This window comes from Gekko japonicus, unplaced genomic scaffold (genome assembly GCF_001447785.1).
Source record: "Gekko japonicus isolate JY-2015 unplaced genomic scaffold, Gekko_japonicus_V1.1 scaffold2699, whole genome shotgun sequence".
Lineage (NCBI taxonomy): Eukaryota > Metazoa > Chordata > Lepidosauria > Squamata > Gekkonidae > Gekko > Gekko japonicus.
The window spans coordinates 5,943-25,711 of NW_015169262.1; positions in this window are offsets into that span (position 1 = coordinate 5,943).

The following is a 19,769-nucleotide window of genomic DNA, read 5'->3' on the forward strand; positions in this document are numbered from 1 at the left end:
ATGTATTGCACAAGCTAGCAGAGCCTAATTCATGCTTCGCAGCCTGCAGGAGCTTCCTGCACCAAGCAAAGGGAGGGGGGGGAGGAGACTCATAACCTCATTGGCAAAGGTGGGGAGGGAGGAGGGATGAGAGAGGGAGTCTCCCCTTTTATTGGCAGAAGCTGCAAATGAGAGTGGGCCCCCTGGCAGCTCTCATTGGCCAGAAGCTGACTGAGTAAGCGGTGTGTTGACGCTGGGCCTGAGCTGGAGATAAGGGGGAGGGAGGCAATCTTCAGAGCAAGCACCCTCAGTTGTTGCATGGTTCTGCTCTGTGTCCACGCCCCTGAATGCAGGATGGTGAGAGAGCTGGTTCCGTTGGGCACAGCAGAATTTCTGCATTCAGACATCACAACCAGCCACCATCACCCTGAACCAGTTCTCCATATAGTGTCAGCTGTGGGTCTCAAAGAATGTTTCATTCTGCCCAGCAATTACACACCAGAATGTGAGCTACATGACATGTAAGGATCAGTGGATTCAAGCCATGTTCCAATTGGAACCATACTTGTGGTTTATGTGCCAGCTCTGGGACCCCCAAATCTATTTCTGGGGTTCAAATGATGGAACACTGTTTTAACTAATAGGATCAAGCCTTTACCATGGAATAATTAGATAATGGCAACTGGTTTGGAGGCACCTTTCTTTTTTCACTGAAAGGAAAAGATTGGCATGGACTTAACAGGAGTCCAGAACAAATCAAAGGCAACAAGCCATTCTGTAGACCTTCCTGAATGCTTTCTGTGTTGATTCCTCAGCCAGGTAGAGGCAAAGGGGCCATTCTCAGGTTCTGAAATATAAACCTATTGACTGCCCCAACCTCTCCCCAGTGACAAAGCTGCTGCCGGCAGGAGTCACTGACCTTGGCCTCATCTTTCAGCTGCCATTTCAGATGAGACACAAGGTCACTGTCTTTCGCTGGAAGTAGGTTGAGTTTCCCTTTCATCACAATGGAATAGACTGGTGCTGAAGAATGTCTTGGCACTGGGAAATGGGATGACAGATGGGTGGTGTGCAGGATGCAGGTAGCATGCTGAGCAGTGAACCTGGGCTGGGAAAAGGCAAAGGGCACATCAGCTTTTGATAACTGCATGAGAATAAAGCCTCCCCCCCCACCACATCACTCTAGGTCACTACAGAGACCACCCAGTCTTCAGCTTCAAGGGGGTGAGCTGATTATCCCAGGGTTCATTGATGGTCAGGTCAGGTAATTCAATGACATGACAGGAAAATGTCTCCCATAAGACTGTGCAAAACCACACAAAATAATATTAATGAAATATACTGGGTTCAGACGCATAGAAGTGATCAGCTCATAGTTTATTAGTGATTCAGCAAGAGAAAGAAGACTGCAATCCCTGGCTGAATCAGGTATTTATGCTTGAAAAGGGTTACACCCAAAAACACCCAACGATAGGCTATTTACACTCTATTGTTCCCAATTGGTTTACTCTAGAATCCTTGTCTCCCTACTGGTCCATTCTAGGATCCTCGCAATCTATTGTTATGCATCCCAAGCGCAGTCCTGTTGCAAGGGCAGTTCAGGCTCAATAGGTAAAAATTAATGATACAGAGTTAAACACAAACAGGGTTCTTAGAATAATGAGTGTTTGTAGTGGGATTGGCTGCCAAGAGCATGCACTGACAACAGGTCGGTGGGACAGGGGGGAAAGTGAGATTCCAATCAGACCTTGTGAGAATGTGCACGTGCGGACGACTAGCAGTTGCACTGGACTGAGCTGTTTCAATACATGACAACCTGATCAATGGACATGAATTGTTTGGCAATTTCCAAACTGATCAATGAAAAAGTCACTCCCTATTTGCAATAGGCAAGCAGACTTTGAGCCTATCCAGCAGTGTTTGAACATCCCGAATGACATGTGATTTATAAATCAACTCACTTTGCTTATAAAGCAAGAACAAGCTACTTACTAGGTGGTGGTCCCACTTTTGTAGGAAGCTGTTTTGTTCTTACCTACGAATCTGCAGCATGTTGATTTCTTCGTAAATAACCCCCTCAAGCTGGGGACCAGCAGCTTCCACTTGCATTTTGCTTCTTCCTAGATGCCCTACAGAGCACATAAAGCAAAGTGTGTGTGTGTGAGAGAGAGAGAGAGAGAGAAAGAATAATAGCCTTCTAGCTTCACCTTAATGCTCAAGCAGACCTACAACTGAAAATTGTTGAATCCAGGCAATCACTGTTTCTTGCAATTCAACAAGGTTGGTTTTTGAAGGCTAATACACAACTCATAAAGGAGGTGTGAAGTGCTAGGGATTAATCATCAATTACTCCTGCTGAGACTCTGGGGTTTTGGACTGGATTGTGGTAAGCCACAAATGTACAGAAGCCCTTTGAAGCTAGAACAGCACTATAAGGCATAGCCAAGTTCCCACTAGGGGTGTGCATTTGGATCTACCTGAGCTGAAAATATATGGTATATTTCGGCATCCTAAATAGATGACAGACTTTACGTTCCTGGGATCCTAGATCACCGCAGACTGTGACAGCAGCCATGACATTAAAAGACGCCTGCTCCTTGGGAGGAAAGCAATGGCGAACCTAAACAGCATGATAAAAAGTAGAGACATAACCCTGCCCATAAAAGTCCACATGGTCAAAGCAATGGTATTCCCAGTAGGCTTGTATGGCTGCGAGAGTTGGACTATAAGGAAGGCCGAGTGCCGAAGAATAGATTCTTGTGAACTATGGTGCTGGAGAAGACTCTTGAGAGTCCCTTGGACTGCAAGAAGATCAAATCAGTCAATCCTAAAAGAAATCAGCCCTGACTGTTCCCTGGAAGGCCAGATAATGAAACTGAAGCTCAAATACTTTGGCCACTAAATGAGAAGGGAGCACTCCCTGGAGAGGACCCTGATGCTGGGAAGGATTGAAGGTCAAAGAAGATGGGGACAGCAAAGGATGAGATGGTTAGTGTCATAGATGCAACGAACATGAAGTTGAGCAAACTTCAGAGGACAGTGGAAGACTGGAAGGCTTGGCGTGATGTGGTCCATGGGGTTGCGAAGAGTCGGACTCGACTGTGCGACTGAACAACAACAACAACTGGATCTGGGTTTTTGGGGGAAATGGGGGAAAAAATTCTGAGCAAATCCCAGATATATTTGGGAATTACGGGTAGATCTGAAAACAAGAGGCAGTAGCAGATTGCTCCCACCTTTCAGCTGTTTGTTGGACTTTTGTAGGCCCTTTAAACTTTAAAGAGGCTGCAAAAGACAGCCCCCACCAGTTCAGCTGGTTTAAACCAGGCTGAGAGAAGTCAGCCCAGGATCCACCTTGGCTGGGGCTGGCTCCTCTTGCAGCTTCTCACACAGGTGCATTCTCTGTTGTGGTTCCCACTCTGTGGATGGCCTTGGAGGAGCTCAGGAAGGCTCTCACGCTTATGTCATTCCACAAACAAAACAGGAGGGCATTTTTATAAGGGTATCCGGCTGTAGTGGAATGTTTCCTTTTTATAAAGGAAACAGGATTGTACTCTGTTCCACGACACCTTATATGTTACTGTTGCGTACTGGGTTTGACGCATAGAAATGACAGACACTCAGTGATTATCAGCTCATAGTTTACTGTACACAACACAACAACACAATACCGGCCAGAGCAGCCAACTATATACAGTACCGGGGGCACACCCACCAGTCCAATTGGAAGGTTTGAACTTCCCGCCACAGTTCTGATAGGTGCTAGTTGGAATGCTCAGGATCCTAGTCCCTATTGTCTAAAAGAGCCAAACTCGGGTTGCATACTGCTGGCACCTAGTGGCAGTCAGCGGACATAACACCCCTCCCCCCTGTAGTTCGGGCCCAGCCTAGGTGACATAGTCCTTGAGATAGGCTGGGGGTCGGTGCTCTCATGTGGAACACCTCAGAGCAGGAACTGGGGCATCGGGAGCCCTGGCAGGTGGCGGTACTGGAGTGCTCGGCTGCGGAGGTGGAGGAGCCTCTTCTGGTGCCGGTGCAGAGGCAGGCGGTCTGAAAGCCTGCTCCTGCGAACTGCCATCAGCGGTTTCGAGATTGGGGCCATCTGGCAGGTCCACGTCAAGGTTACCTGGAGCGGGGGTGTTCTCTGAAGCTGGGAGCAGGTGCTGTCTCAGCTGGTCAACATGCTGCCACAGGACCTGGCTGTCTTCAGTGGAAACCTCGTAGGACACAGGATTGGTGGTGCGTAGTACTCAGCCATGGGGAGCCTTGACCATAGTTCCAGATGTATACTGCATCCTCCAGAAAGAATGTGCGGGGCACCTCCCTCTGCTTGGACAGACTGCGCGACTCTGGGGCCCTATCTGGGTGTAGTCAGTCTGAGAGAATTGCGGGCCGCCGGCCCATCAGGAGTTCTGCTGGACATCAGCCGTTGACCGGGTTAGGAGTGGTCTGCTGTGCCAAGAGGAAATGGGCCAGACAGAACTCCCAGTCCTCCTCCATCAGGCGGCTCAAGGCTTCTTTAGCGGTGTGACCATCTGTTCCGCCTGTCCATTGGTGGCAGGGTGGAATGGGGCAGACCTCACATGTCTAATCAGGTTGCTGCAGAGGAACTCCTTGAACTCTATGGATGTGAATGCTGACCCGTTGTCTGAGACGATGGTGTCTGGCAGCCCGTAGGTCACGAAGATCCTACGAAGGGCCCAGATGGTGGCCTTGGAGGAGGTGGCAGAGACAGGGCTGATCTCCAGCCACTTCGAGTAGGAGTCAATCGTGACCAGAAATAGCAGTCCATGGAATGGTCTGGCAAAATCGATGTGGAGCCTTGACCATGGTGTCCTGGTGGACTCCCAAGTTTGTGTGGGTGCACTCAGTGGAGATGGCCAGACGGCTTGGCACGTTTCGCAGTGCTTCACCCAAGCCTCCCCTTCCGCATCAATTCCCAGCCACCATACATAACTCTTGGCCTTCATGTGGACTATCCCTGGGTGGGCTTCATGTAGGGCCTTTAGGACGTGATCACGCAGGGTGCTGGGAACGACCATCCTGTCCTCCCATAGCAAGCATCCCTTATAGATGGACAACTCATCCTGGTGTGTTGTGTAGGCCACGAACTTGGGGCCCACTGCGGCCACCCCCTCACCACCCAGCCCAGAACTTGGGAGAGGATCAGGTCCCTGGCTGAGCAGCGAGCAATGTCCCTGGCCTGAAGGGGAGACTCTGGGAGGTCCTCAACCTGCAGGACGTGGTGCGCCAGTGCCAGGTTGGTCTTGGCTGATGGCAGGGGTAAGTGGCTAAGGGCATCGACGTGACCCATAGCCTTCCCAGGGCAGTGCTCGAGGGTGTAATTGTAACAGGACAAAAAAATGGACCACCAGAGGACCCATGGTGAGAGGACGTGCGGCATCTGACAGTCTGCAGCAAAGAGGCCAAGAAGCAGGTGATGGTCCATGGTGATGGTGAAGGGCCAGCCATAGACAAAGTCATTGCTCTTCTTGACACCCGCCACTATAGCTAGACCCTCGCGGTCGATTTGGGCATAGTTCTCTGCCACCGACAGCATCCAGGAGTAGTACGCGACGGGCACCTCCCACCTGTCCAGGAGCCGGTGGGCCAACACAGCGATGATGCCATAGGGGGAAGCGTCACAGGCCAGAACCACCGGCAAGGATGCATCAAAATGCACCAGGACTTTATTAGAGATTAGCAGCGCTTTGACCCCCTTGAAAACAGCAACCTGGCAGGGGTCCCAAGTCCAAGGGGCTTGTTTATCCAGGAGGTGATGCAAGGGCTCAGCTACCACTGCCTTGTGCAGAAGGAAGGCATGGTAAAATTTCAAAAGGCTCAGGAACACCTGGAGTTCCACCTTGGATTTGGGCAGGGGAGCCTCCACGATGGCCTTTATTTTGTCCTGGGCCAGATGGAGGCCAACCGCGTCTATGGTGAAGCCTAGGAAATCTACAGAGGGAACCCCCAGCAGGCACTTTTCCTGCTTCGCTTTCAGCCCGGCTTCGTGGAATTGGTGGAGAACGGTGCACAGTCTGGAGGTGAACCCATCCATCGTAGCTGTGGCAATCAGCACATCATCGAAGAATGGTGTGACGCCCGGGATCCCTTTCAAAAGGGATCATATGTTGAAATAGCCCCGGGGCCATGCTTACCCCAAACTGCAGTCTCTTTACTTTAAAAGCCCCCCTATGAGTCACTATAGTTTGTGCAGCAGCGGTTGCCTCGTCCACCGGGAGTTGCTGGTATGCCTTGGCGAGATCGAGTTTGCCAAGATCTTTGCCCCCGCCAAGGTGGCTAGGACATGGCTAACAACTGGGACTGGATAAGTGTGGTCCTGAAGTGCTTTATTTAACATGCACTTGTAATCCACGTGGATGTGGACATCCCCGTTTGGCTTAACTGGGGTGACTATGGGGGTCTCCCACGCTGCATGGGAAACTGGTTCCAGGACTCCATGCTCCGCGAGCTGGTCTAGTTCTGAGTCTATTTTCAGTTTCACCACGAATGGAACCTTTCTGGAACGCATGCGGATGGGGGTCACGTGGGGCTCGAGCTGTAGTGACACAGGGGGACCCGTGTAGCACCCCAGAGTTCCGTCAAAAACAGCCGGGAACTCCCTACAGACCTTGCCGAAATCCTGCGGGGCACAGAGTTGTACGCCCATGACAGAGATTCCCAAAGGGCCGAACTATGTGCAGCCCAATAGACTGACCAGGTTGCCCTCGACCACAATCAAGTCCAAATAATCATCAAATCCCCGGTACTGGACTCAGAAACTCCCCACACCCTGTATAGGAACCTGATTCTTCTGAAAGTCCATCAGGGTCATGGGAGATGGGTGTAGGCTGGGGGCCCCATTCAGACACAGTCTCTTTAAGATCGCTTCGGAAATGATGGAGGTGGTGGAGCCGGAGTCGAACACCATGGAACAAGGGGACCCCTCTATCTTGACCCGGACCTGGATTTTAGGGGCTGAGGTCTGGCTGGGGAGTCTAAGTACCTGTGCCTCCAGTTCGCTGGCGAGGAGGTAGAGCTCTTCCTGGGACACGTCATCCTCATAGTGAGCGGTAGATCTGCGGTCCTGCTGGGGTTGCGACTGCGGGGCCCGGGACCCCTGGGAACAACAGGCCCGGGCGATGTGGCCGTTGTGGCCACAGCTCCGGCATACTGCGTCTCTGAAGCGACACATTTTTTGGTCGTGCTGGTCTCCACAGCTGGCACACTCCTGTCAACCATACTCCTTGGCATGTGTGAAGCATGGTGCAGGTCCTGAGTCGCGCCTCTGGCTGGAATGCTGGGTACAGTGTACCTCTTCCTCCTCTCGGTCTATGGGGTCAGCGCTGGTCCGATGTGCGGTGGTCGATGCAGCAGGGTGCAACCTCTCCCAAGCGGTGGTGAGGGCCGATGTGGGGGTGCACTTCTTGTCCTCCAGGACCTGCTGCCGGAGCTTCTCGTCGCTTAGCCCACATACCAGTCTGTTACGAAGGGTCGTGTCGAGTAGGGCTCTGAAGGTGCACTCTTAGGTGAGCCAGTGGAGCTCAGCCAGGTACACTGCAATGGACTCACGTGGTTGCTGTTGCCAGGAGTGGAAAGCCACGTGGCACGCTATCTCCGATGGCTGGGGAATGAAGTAGTCCTGGAGCTCCTAATGATGTCCTCAAACATGGACTCAGCTTGGTGGGAGCGAGCAAGTTGCGAGCCAGCTCCATGGTGGCAGGGCCGCAGGAGCTGATGAGGAGGCCCTTCTTCCTTTCTTCATCAGTGACCTCGTAAAATGCCAAGATGGACTTGAGTCCCTTTACCCAGGCTTCACAGTGATGAGGCTTGTTCAAGTCGAACGGAGGGACTAGAGAGTGGACAACCTTGCCTGGTCCCTTTTTGTACATTAAAGTGATCAGTTAATTCTTTGTTTACATTCAATTTTGCTCTTTGTTCTAAATAGATCGTTTCAATTATATTCCTAAAAGATTGCCCAATCTCCATTTTGTCAAACACTCGAAACATAAAGTCCCAATTTAAATTATCAAAGGCTTTTTCAGCGTCCACAAACAAAAAGGCTACTTCTTTCTCTGGATGCTTATCATAGTATTCAATCGCGTCCATCACCATTCTTAAATGGTCTCTTATTTGTCTATTTGGTAAAAAACCGGCTTGTTCCTCAGAAATCACATTCTGTAGATCTCTTCACCCTCTCCGCTATAACTTTGGCAAATATTTTGTAATCATTGTTCAGGAGCGAAATCGGTCTGTAGTTTTTCACATTAGTTAAATCTTGGCCTTCTTTTGGAATTAACGCTATATTTGCTTCTTTCCATGTCTCAGGTATTATTTTCATATCTCTTATCTCATTTGTAAGCCATTCCAGAACCGGCACCAACTCTTCTTTTAACTTTTTATAAAATTTTACTGTAAAATTTTCCTGGTGCTTTCCCCAACTTCATTTCCTCTATTGCTTTAACTAATTCTTCCTTCTGAATTCTTCCATTCAGAAGTACTTTAAATTTGTCTTGAATCTTTGGCAATAACACATTTTCTAAATAGTCTCTAATTTTCTCCAAATCTGTTTTTTTGCCTTGGAACAATTTTGCGTAATATTTGAAGAAAGTTCTTTTAATGCCATTGGAATCAACGTATTCTTTTCCATCTTCCAATATTTTATTAATCACTCTCCTTTCTCTCCTATTTTTCAGTTGCCATGCCAAAAACTTTCCCGGCTTATTTGCTCCCTCAAAAGACTTTTGTTGCAATTTTTTCAAATTCCAATACATTTCTTGATTTAATGACACATTTAGTTGTTCTCTTAATAGTTGTAGCTCTTTGATTATCTTCTTTTCCCCAGGTTTTTTCTTTAGTTCATTTTCTTTTTGCGATATTTTTTCCAACACTTCTGGTTGTTTTTTTAAAGTTTTCTCTTTTCTGCTTTACGTTTTGAGAAATGAGTATTCCTCTCATTACTGCTTTGTACGCATCCCATACCACCTGTATGAACGTTCCTTGATCCAGATTCTGTTGAAAAAAATTTTGAGTCTCTTTTCTTAGTATATCCATAGTCCCTTTCACTTCTTGTTTTACCAAAGCTATTTCAGATGTCACCAAGTCCTTTATTGCTGTCACATTCTTCTCTTGGACTTCCTCCAGTTGCTCCAGGTGTCTCTGTGTCTGCTTTTCCATTTGTTTCTCCAGCTGCTCTCCTAGTGCTTGGATCGCCTCTGTCATTCTTTTCTCCATTGCTTCGATTGCTGCCTGCCATTCTTTCTTCTCTTTCTCCTTTCCTGTCATCCTTGGACTCAATGTTGATGCTGCTCTAGGCCTTCTTGGTTCCGTTTTGAAGTTTTAAAATTTTAGCGCTATAAAATCAAAAATTTCATATTTTGTCCAAAGCTTCTATGTGCTCTTTGGCCAATCGCCTTATTTTCGCTTTTCTTTCACCTATTTTAAGGTTCCAAAATACTAATTAAAGTTTAAGTCCTCCTCAAAATGTCGGGCGCATTGCCTCTATGGTTTTCCGGCTAGAGTAGGCTGTTCTCTAACCTGTCAAGTCCCGTCTATCCACTTCTTTGAACTTCCGGTCCTTCACTCTACTTTTCCCGATCTACTTCCAGTCTTCTGAATTCTCTCTAGGCACTTCGTTGTATAATCACACTTCCTGTCGGAGTCCAATCACCGTAGCACCAGCCTCCCAGCTCTCGCGATAGCTAACGGCAGGTTCGCTTTACAGACTGCAGCCTTATCTTGCTCTCACCACAGGAATGTTCAACAAAGTTAGTTTTTTCGCTTTAACTGGTTAATTTCAAGTCTTTTTCTCTCCGAAAAAAACAACTGGGTTTTAAAAATTCTTTTTCGCTCATCCGCTAAGACCGCCTCTCGTTATTGCTTGATCTCGGTAAGCAACCAGTCTTTGTTATCTAGCAAATTTATACTAGGTTTTGCACTGCTTCTTTTCAAAAACTCACTGTACCTCCTCTTCAAGAGATCGGGTGACGACGGATTTATGCTGGAAATCCAGCTCGATCGGCTCCTGTAGTGTTGCTTCGCATTCGCCCGCGTTGCAGAAGGAGTTCAAAGCGTGACACAAGCCTCCTCCGAGGCTTGATCACGCCGATCTCAACTTCTACTTGGGCACCGCTGCTGGCTTGTCAACCCCCCCTTACTGGGGGCTGCTGCGTTGGGCTAAAACTAGCCCAAACTGTCGAAAGGAGCTGTCGCCCACCCCGCACATTCACGGCATGCATTAGTTCGCCATCTTGATGTGGTTCACCATCCAGAATTAGAGGAGGAGGGTCTGGAGGTCGAGGGTGCCACACATTTGGTCCAGGGTCATGTTTGAGCAAGCTGAAATGAAAAATGGGATGTATCACTTTAAGAGATTTAGGCAAGTCCAGCTCAACAATGACCTCATTGATTTTGTGCAACACCTTAAAAGGTCCCACATACTTCCAGCCAAGCTTCTGCCGGGGCTGGAGTCCCTTGATATTTTTTGTAGACAAGTATACAGAGTCCCCAGGTTGCAGATCCCTCTCAGGAGCCCTACCCTTATCTGCTTGGGCTTTGTAACTAGCTTTTGCTTTGTTCAAGGTCTTTTGAATGTCAGCCCAATGGTCTTGCAACCCATTCCACCAGGTCTGAAGGCTCTCAGGTGGAGGGAAGGTGTTTCCATCATAGGGAGGGGTGCCCCTTCATAACCATGTAATGCTTTAAAGGGAGATACTCCAGTGGAAGAGTGTGTAGTTTAGATTCATGCCCACACAGGGTTTTCAGCACAAACAACCGCCCGCCCCCCCGATACCAGCAACCATTAGGACCCTGCTGGATGTCTTTGAAAACGCCTGCACAAATTGAACAGCCCACGGCTCCTCCTTTCCCCAAACCCCCTCCTTTGCCTGGTGCCATGTTACCACAGCCCCTCCAAGTTGGGAAGGCGTGAACATGGAGTCCACTATCTCCTCCCTCTGGCTGGTGAGTTGAGGGAGGCGGGACAATGCGTCTGCCAAGGAGTTGGATTTCCCAAGAAAGGGATGGAGGGTGAATGGAAACTTGGAAAAGAACTCCATCCACTGGAGTTGTTTGGCATTAAGGTTCCAGGGCACGTGCAAAGCCTCCAGGTTCTTGTGATCAGTCCAGACTTCAAACAGAGTGCACGTCCCTTCCAACCAATGCTGTCAAGTGGATAACACTAACTTAATAGCTGCTGCTTCTTTGTCCCAAACAGCCCAATTGTGTTCAGTGGCATTAAACTTTTTGGATACACATGCTAGAGGGTGTAGTTCCCCCCCTCTCCTTCTTGGGGGATCACCCCCCCATTGCCCCATTGGACGTGTCCACTTGGACAATAAACTTTTTATTTTCATCGGGATGTTGCAAAATGGGCTCAGAGGTGAAAAGGGCTTTGAGTTTATCGAATGTCTCCTGGCACTCGGTAGTTCATTCAAGGTGGGTGCTCAGTTTTGTGCTCTCTGGCCTCTTCCCCTTGGTTTTTAGCAAATCTGTTAATGGCAGGCTCACTTGGGCGAAATTCAAGATGAAGGGGCGATAAAAGTTTGCAAACCCAAGGAATGATTGGAGTTGGTGACGGGTTCAAGGGGCCTCCCACCCCAATATGTTGGCCACTTTCTGTGGGCATCTCCAACCCTCTCTGTGAAATACGGTAACCCAGGAAATCAGCTTCCAGTTTGTGAAATTCACACTTGGACAGTTTTGCAAACAGCTTATGTTCATACAAAGTCTTAAGGACCTCCCGGACCAGTTTCACATGGGAGTCCTTATCTTGGGAATATAAAAGGATATCACCTAGATAAACAAGGTCCCCCTTGAACAAGTGCTTGTGCAACATGTCGTTGATCAAGTTCATAAACACCCCGGGTGCCCCTTGCAACCTGAACGGTATCACCAGATATTTGAACTGTCCCAGAGGTGTATTGAACGCAGTTTTAGGCTCATCCCCTTCCCTATTGTGCACTCTGAAGTATGCATCCGTAAGGTCCAGTTTAGTAAAGTTTTTTCCCCTTGTCCGCCTCTGCTAAAGGTAAAGGTTCCCTTGCTCGAAAGCCAGTCGAATCCGACTCTAGGGTTGCGGTGCTCATCTCCGTTTCAAAGCCGAAGAGCCAGCGCTGTCCGAAGACGTTTCCGTGGTCATGTGGCCAGCATGACTAAACACCAAGGCGCACAGAGATCCTTAATCAGGGGCAGGTGGTAGGCATTTGAAGTGGATACTGCATTCAACCTCCGATTGTCAGTACATAGTCTCAAGCCCCCATCCTTCTTCTTCCAGAACAGGACCAGGGCTGCAAACAGAGAGAAGGTGGGGCGGATAAAGCCTCTGGCTAAATTCTTGTCAATGAACTTTCACAACTCCCCTTTTTCAGTGGGACTCATCAAATATAATTCCCCTTTCGGTAACTTGTGGCCCGACAACAATTCAATGGCACAGTCAGTGTTTTGTTGGGGGCGGAGGAGCTCATCGGCCTCTACTTCCTCAAACACCCTCGCCATGTCCCTATACTCCTCGGGGATGGCATCTAACTTCTCCTGGGCCAGACAAGCCAGGACTGGTAGGACTGCAGGAGCTTCCCCTCATTCCACCACCCATGTATGCCCCTGTCATATGGAGGGTACAAAATGCATGGTCCCCTCATTCCATCGGATATACAAGTTGTGGTCCCAAAGACACAGATTCCTGAGGACCATAGAAAAGTGAGGCATTGGGTTGATCACAAACACCCGTTGCTCTGAATATTCGTCTGTCCCCATGATTATTGTGACGGTCTGGTACTTATAGGGCTCTTTCACAGTGGAGCCGTTCATTTTCATGAACACTAGCAGCTCTGGAAGTCTTTGTACTGGCACCCCCAACCCCATGACTATGGAGGGGCTTATAAAATCCCTCACACACCCCGAGTCTATAAGGGCTCGTACCCTGATCTGGGTCCCCATCTCTGGGTTGATGACCACTAGAGTCATGAAAAACAAGGGGGGTGCTGCTCACCATTTTTGGCGCTGACTGCTCTCAGACCTTCTGTTTCGTGCCCTTCACAGCAGGTCCTTGCCTTTTCCCACCAGCTGCGGGTTCTCACCACTGCTGCATGAGGCACTATCCAGTGCATCGGGTGGGTGCCCACCTGCAGGGCCAATCAGAATAAAAGCAAAAGCGACTTGAGTGGAACCCATGTCATGGGTTGCCTGATAAGCTGTTCATGGCTGCTGGGTAATAGTTGATGTTAGGGTGGGAAGGTCCATGAAGGAGGGAGGTCAAGGAAATTGGCTAATGTTCCGATCGGGGCTCATATGTGGTGCTGAGTTGATCCTCCTGCCTGAGCTGGCAGGTCAGTCAAAGCTGCTTTTTGGATTCCACTTGGTTGTCTTCCAGGGCAGACATCCTCTCACGGCCACTCTCATAGTCCTCGGGGTAGGTGCGTCTGTGCCTGCACCCATAGGAAGGCAACCTTGGGTCAGGGGTGATCACCCACGATTCCCTGGTGAAGTTGGACCATGAGTAGGGAACTTGCCAAAATCTCCCCAATCCACCCACTTCAGCACCTCTGCTGGCTGCCGTTGTAGTCATGGTCATCACCTCCATAGTAATTGACTCATTCCTGTTATCATTGTCAGCCATGGTAGGGTATGAGTTCAGGAACTATAGGCAGTTCTAACACTCTGTCAAACTCCTGCATCAATCAGTTCCCAACAACTTTCTTCCAAAGAAGTAAAGTTTATTGAAAATTGAAGTATGCAGATTGTCTTTACAAATCTTTACAATCTTTACAAATCTTTACAATAAGCACGCAAAGCAAGCATATGTACATAATTCAAGTGGGTCCCCTGATGACCTGGAGCCAATCACGAAATAGGTAAAAGCCCACCAAAGCTAATGAGTCTAGTTTCCCAGGAGAAAGTTGGTGCTAGGCACCAAGGCCAAACGCTCATGTTACAAATATAAAGAAACACTGAAGGCACAGAGAAAGGAAACCTAAAATTCCAGAGACACCCCCCTCACTCCATGGCAGCTAGAGGCCTAGCTGAAAGAAGTCAGGAAACAGATTAACAAAGCTAGTATGATACCCAGAGAAAACCTATTACAAGACAGGCCCAAAAGAGACGATAACAGAACACCACTAGTGGTCACATACAGCTCTCAGCTCAAAACAGTAAAATGCATCAACAACTTACAACCTCTACTGGATAATGACAGTTCTCTTTCACAAGTACTGGGGGGGGGGGCAAAACTTTTCTTGCACACAGACAATCCCCCTGTCTCAAAACTCTTCACCCACAATAATGAAACATCTCATTTGAACATGGACAGTGGGACCAGAACTTGCAATAAACCCAGATGCCAACTTTGCGGCCACATACACCCAGAAAACACAATCACTGGACCTAACAACATCAACTACACAATCAGAGGGTCATTCACTTGCTCATCTTCTAACATTGTATATGCCATTAAATGCCAACAATGCCCTCTGGTTCTCTACATAGGACAAACAGGACAAACCCTATGCCAGAGGATAAATGAACAAAAATCTAACATCAGGAATCACAAGACTGAGAAACCTGTAGTAGGAAGAACACTTCAACCTTCCAGGACAGTCAGTGGGTGACTTCAAAGTAGCTGTTTTATTACTGTTGTGTATGTGTATTCAATCCATCTAAACCTATGTTAAGCTTGAGACCTCAGCCGGATTCTAATCTGAAACGATACCATTGGCTGAAGCAATGTCTGTAACCAATAAAATGTAAGAGTCTGTGCTGGAGGGAAGACAAATGATTGGATGTTATCTTTACAATGTGATTGGATGTTAACTATGAGAGGGCGTGGCTACCCCAGCCCGGGAGAGTTTAAAAGGAGTTGTGCTCCACTGTTGTTTTGTGGTGTGTCGTCAGATGTTGTGTGATCTTGGAAGTTCTTGTTCTTTAATAAAGCTGAATCACTTATTGCTTACTTTGTTGTTGAGTTGCATACTTAACATTTACAAAGGAACTTCAGGAACAGAATGGAAATGGAAATTGCTGAATTACAAGTTATTACAACACTTGGAACAAAAACCTCCCCAGGACTCAGGGATATTGGTTTCTTGTCTCATTACATATACTAACTCATTCAGTCCTCACATATGTATTCTCAACAAGAAGGACTAAAAATCCTCTGTATTTTAGTGTATTTCTTTTTCAGAATAGTATATTAGAATACTGAATCTAATGCAAGGAATATTGGGATGTTTTGCTGACATACCACTACACCCATTATTTTTTTAAAAAAAAATGCTGTTAAGTTACCTCCACTCCTGAGAGGAGATGAATGGTGAGTCTCAATTTACTTCCAACAATTAGAAAAGATGCCTTTACACACTTATTCCCTATTTTGACATATTTATTGCTTTGGTGTCATTTCCCCCCCTTAATTAAATCAAAACTGTTGACATTATAACCTTAGCTTGTTATTTATTTTTATTTTTGCATAACTTAAAACATCTTCATCATGTTACATGTTAATTTGCTGTTCAGCCTCTGTCTATACGTTTGAACTCTAACTTCCATTCCAGTGTATTTGAAAAAGTGTGCCTTGCACACGAAAGCTCATACCTTGAATAAACTTTTGTTGGTCTTAAAGGTGCCTGACTGGACTCTCAGTTAGCTCTACCATGGAGCTAGCGTGGAGTGAGGGTGTAGGGGGTGCTGGGGGTTGACTTTGTTGATGGCCTCAGAGAGTTAGCTATGCTAGCTCTCCACAAGCTCATCAGACAAGTTGCCCGGGGGCATCGGATCCCACAGACCTTCCTGGAACCTACCGGTCCTCTTGCTCCACTCGCCACTTAAACTGGGAGGGTTTAGATGACTATAAGGGTGATTCCACGCGAGACCTTAAATCCTGGTTCAACCCTGTCCCTGAACTTACAGTGTACACTACACTCGAGTTCACCCCTGTAGTTATCTTGGGGTATTTTTTTGTTTCTACATTACACTGAGGTCACCCTGGTTCGCCCCACACTTGTCCTGGGATAAATGGATGCTGTTATAACCAGGGATAAATGCAAGGTATTGTGTCGCAAGTTGAACTCTGATCAAACCAGGGATGAGATCCAAGTGCGAAAATAGGATTGCCAGGTCCATCTTTGTCCCCAGTGGGGGACTTTGGAGGGTGTTCCTGGAGGGGAGGAGGCGGGGTGTCCCCAACATGATGACATCACATTGGGGACATCCTGGCTCCAAGCCCTGCCCCCATGGGGATGGTCCTGCCAGCTGTGAGCCGCAGCCAGAGGGCCCCACCCGCCCGATCTTCAAGTGGCAGTGCTGCTCGGAGATCAGGCATGCAGGGCCCTTTCCTGCTGGCTGTGTGCACTTAAAGGGGCTCCCTTCAAGTGCGCACAGCCAGAGGCCCTACCCACCCAGTCTCCGAGCAGAGATCGGGCACGTGGCCTGCAGCCGCCCCTCTCCCCTCTCCCTCCTCTCTCAAGAGAGAAGGGAGAGGGGGGCTGCGGGTGTTGGGGCTTGGGGGCGGGGCTTCCCCCACTGGCCAGCCGGCTGGCCGCAGGTTGAACCCCCCCAAAAATCAGGTGACCCCCCACCAAACGGGGGGGGGTCTGGCAACCTTATGTGGAAAGGACCAAAGACAGGCCTTCAGGGCAAAGTGGTCTGACCATGGTACTGCCTCATCAGATTCCAGATCCACTCCTGTCACCATACCTAAAATGCCATCCAGCATGTGGTGTGCTTGAGGTGTGGGCACCGATACAAACTGGGAGAGTCCCAGAGCTGCCATGGATGGCACTAGGTCCTGGGCCTGAATGTTTTGGTTTTATAAATAAAAGTTTCTTGTTTTGGTTAAACCTGTGGGCTGTGTGTCAAAGTGAAAGAAACACATGCACATAATTTAACATCACAATCTATACACATGCATTATCAGATATGAATGAATGGTGGCAGCAAGTGATTGGAACCATGTTTGAGCCCCCACCCCAATGGCTCTATGTGTGTGAGGGCTGATTATTACAGGGGGCTGGGCTACCCTGTCTGCGGCTGTCCCTGGGAGTGAGAGAGAGGACCTGAGGGGTGAGAGATGGTCATGACTCTCTTTAGATTTTAAAAGAGACAAGCAGGGCGGCCATTGTGATATCCTGACCTATGTATAACCCATAACCTGAAGAAGAGAGGTTGCAGACGGTGGTAGGCACTCTGTGTCCATGGGAAAGGGGTGTCACAACTCCCTACATGGTTGATGATGTGGACAATGGCTGCTATGAGGCTGCAGGAACTCCTCCCCCACTTTGGTATTCCAAGACCAAATGGGCTTTGCTTTTTTTAAAATAGTCATTCTCTGCAATGGGGAGCATAAGCCAGGTCCAGTGAACAGGTACAGGTAATTAAGGTACAGGTAATGGAATCAGGAGATCTCCCAAAGTTACAACTGATCTCTAGATGACAGAGATCAGTTCCCTGAAGAAATGGCTGCTTTGGAGGGTGGACTTTATGGCATTATACTCTTCTGAGATCTTTCCTCTCCCCAAATCCTGTACTCTCCAGGCTCCCCCCCCAAGTATCTAGGAATTTTCCAAGACAGAGTTGGCAACCCTAGATGAGGCAGTGAGTTCTGCTAACCACTCAGAAGTTTTAGGCTCCAGCATACCTAGCACTGCTTCCTGATGTCTGCCGGTAAAAGCACCACCTCCCATACAGTGGGGACATTCCCTTGAGCCACCACATGAACTGCCCATGATGAGTGAAGCGGAAGAAGGAATCTGAAGCTGGCGGAATGAGGTGCTTGCCCACTTGTTTCCCCTGAGGAATGTCCCTCTTTCTTCCCTCCCCATCACATTTCTCTGCTCTGAGGGAAACTTCCCTCCGCATCCTTCAGCTGCCCATACCCTCTTCACAGAGGAAGAAGGGGCCTCGTGAGGGCCCCCCCCTGGCTGTACAACTTAGAGGGGCCACTGGCTCTGTCTTGCTTTTCCTCTCCTTGTCAGGCAACATCTCAACTTTGTCGTGTCAGAACTGCCCAGGTTTTCAGGTGGTAAAAGGGGAAGGAATTCTCTCTTTTCCTAATAGGATTTATACCCCAGAATACAAGTCTCCTACGGCCAAGGAAAACTGTTGACATTTCTTCCTGCCTCACAGTGGAAAGTGGAGATGAAAGTGGGCCCTGAATGAACCTATTTCCCACCCGCCAGCCACTGCCGCCACCCCAGCTGCTGGTAGTTACGTTTCATTTTAGCTAAATTAGTTTTCTAAGCCTTATTAAATAAACACACAATTATTGTAAGTGCAATGGCCTGGCCTCCTGTTTGCAGCCAGGAGTCAGAGGCAGGCAGCCACTAGGCAGCTAATCTGAAAGCAATTCAAGGGACTACTTTGAAAGGTGGGGGAAAGTGCTGTGTTTGCTTCAGCTGGCTGGATGAGTCACATTGCCAGGGGAAAAAAAGAATATTCATAGAATCCTAGAACCACAGAGTTGGAAGGGGCCCTACAGGCCATCTAGTCCAACCCCCTGCCCAATGCGGGATTAGCCTTGAGCATCCCTGACAAGCGTTTGTCCAACCGCTGCTTAAAGAAGCATATTAATGGGGAAGTGCCAAATAGGTAGGTGGTAGGTGGTGGAGGGACAAAGCAATGAATGTGACTTGCAAAGAGGTGGTAGGCAGTGAAATAGAGGTCAGAGCACCAACTTGTTTTCTAGCAGGGCTCCTGTGCATTTAAAAGATATAATTTGTAGAATCCAGTATCTGGGTAATTTGTTGAATGGCATACAGCCATAGCCTGGCATTAAGCCATTAAAGTCCTGCCAGGAAAAAATACGGCAGGCCTAAAAATGCTACAATAAGAAAAACTTCTACAGATATGTGAGACGTAAACGCAAGGTAAAAGACGTACTGCCAACTTCAACGAACTCAGTGGCTTGATGGGAGTCATTCCGTGGGGGACTGTGCTGGAAGGGAAAGGAGCGAGTGAAGGGTGGGCTCTTCTCAAACATGAGCTTTTGCAAGCGCAAGCCCTCACTATTCCAACAAGACAGAAACCTGGTAAGAGCTCCAAGAAACTAATGTGGATGAACCGAGAGCTTCAGAATAAGCTAAGGGAGAAAAACGAAATGGAGGGGAGGTCAGACCTCTAAAGAGGAGCATATGAGAGTTACTAGGTACTGCAGATCAGCCATCAGAAAAACCAAAGCTCAGTATGAGTTGGGTCTGGCCAGGGGGGCTCGCTACAATAAGAAAAGTTCTACAGATATGTGAGAAGCAAACGCAAGGTAAAAGAGGCAATTGGACCACTTTTGGGAGTAGAAGGAGAAGCTCTGGTGGAGGACAGAGAAAAGGCAGACAGGCTTAATGACTTTTTGGGCTCTGTTTTCTCCCAGAAGAACTCGAGCCCATCTAGAGATGGTAGAGGACATGACAGGATACCTGAGCGTCCAGTTGACATTGACAGGGAGGTTGTGGAGAGGCATCTGGCTGCGCTGGATGAATATAGATCCCCTGGGCCAGACGGTGTGCACCCAAGAGTGCTCAAAGAACTGTCTAAGGAACTCGCAGAGCCTCTGATGATCTCTGATGATGATCTTCAAGGCCTCCTGGAGGACTGGAGAGGTGCCACAAGATTGAAGAAGAACAAATGTTATCCCAATTTTTTTAAAAAGGGAAGAAGGATGACCCAGGAAACTACAGGCCAGTCAGTCTGGCTTCTGTTGCTGGGAAGATATTAGAGCAGATTTTAAAAGGCTCGATCTGTAAAGATCTGAAGGACCACTTAGTGATCAGAGGAAGTCAGCATGGTTTTGTCCCCAACAGATCTTGTCA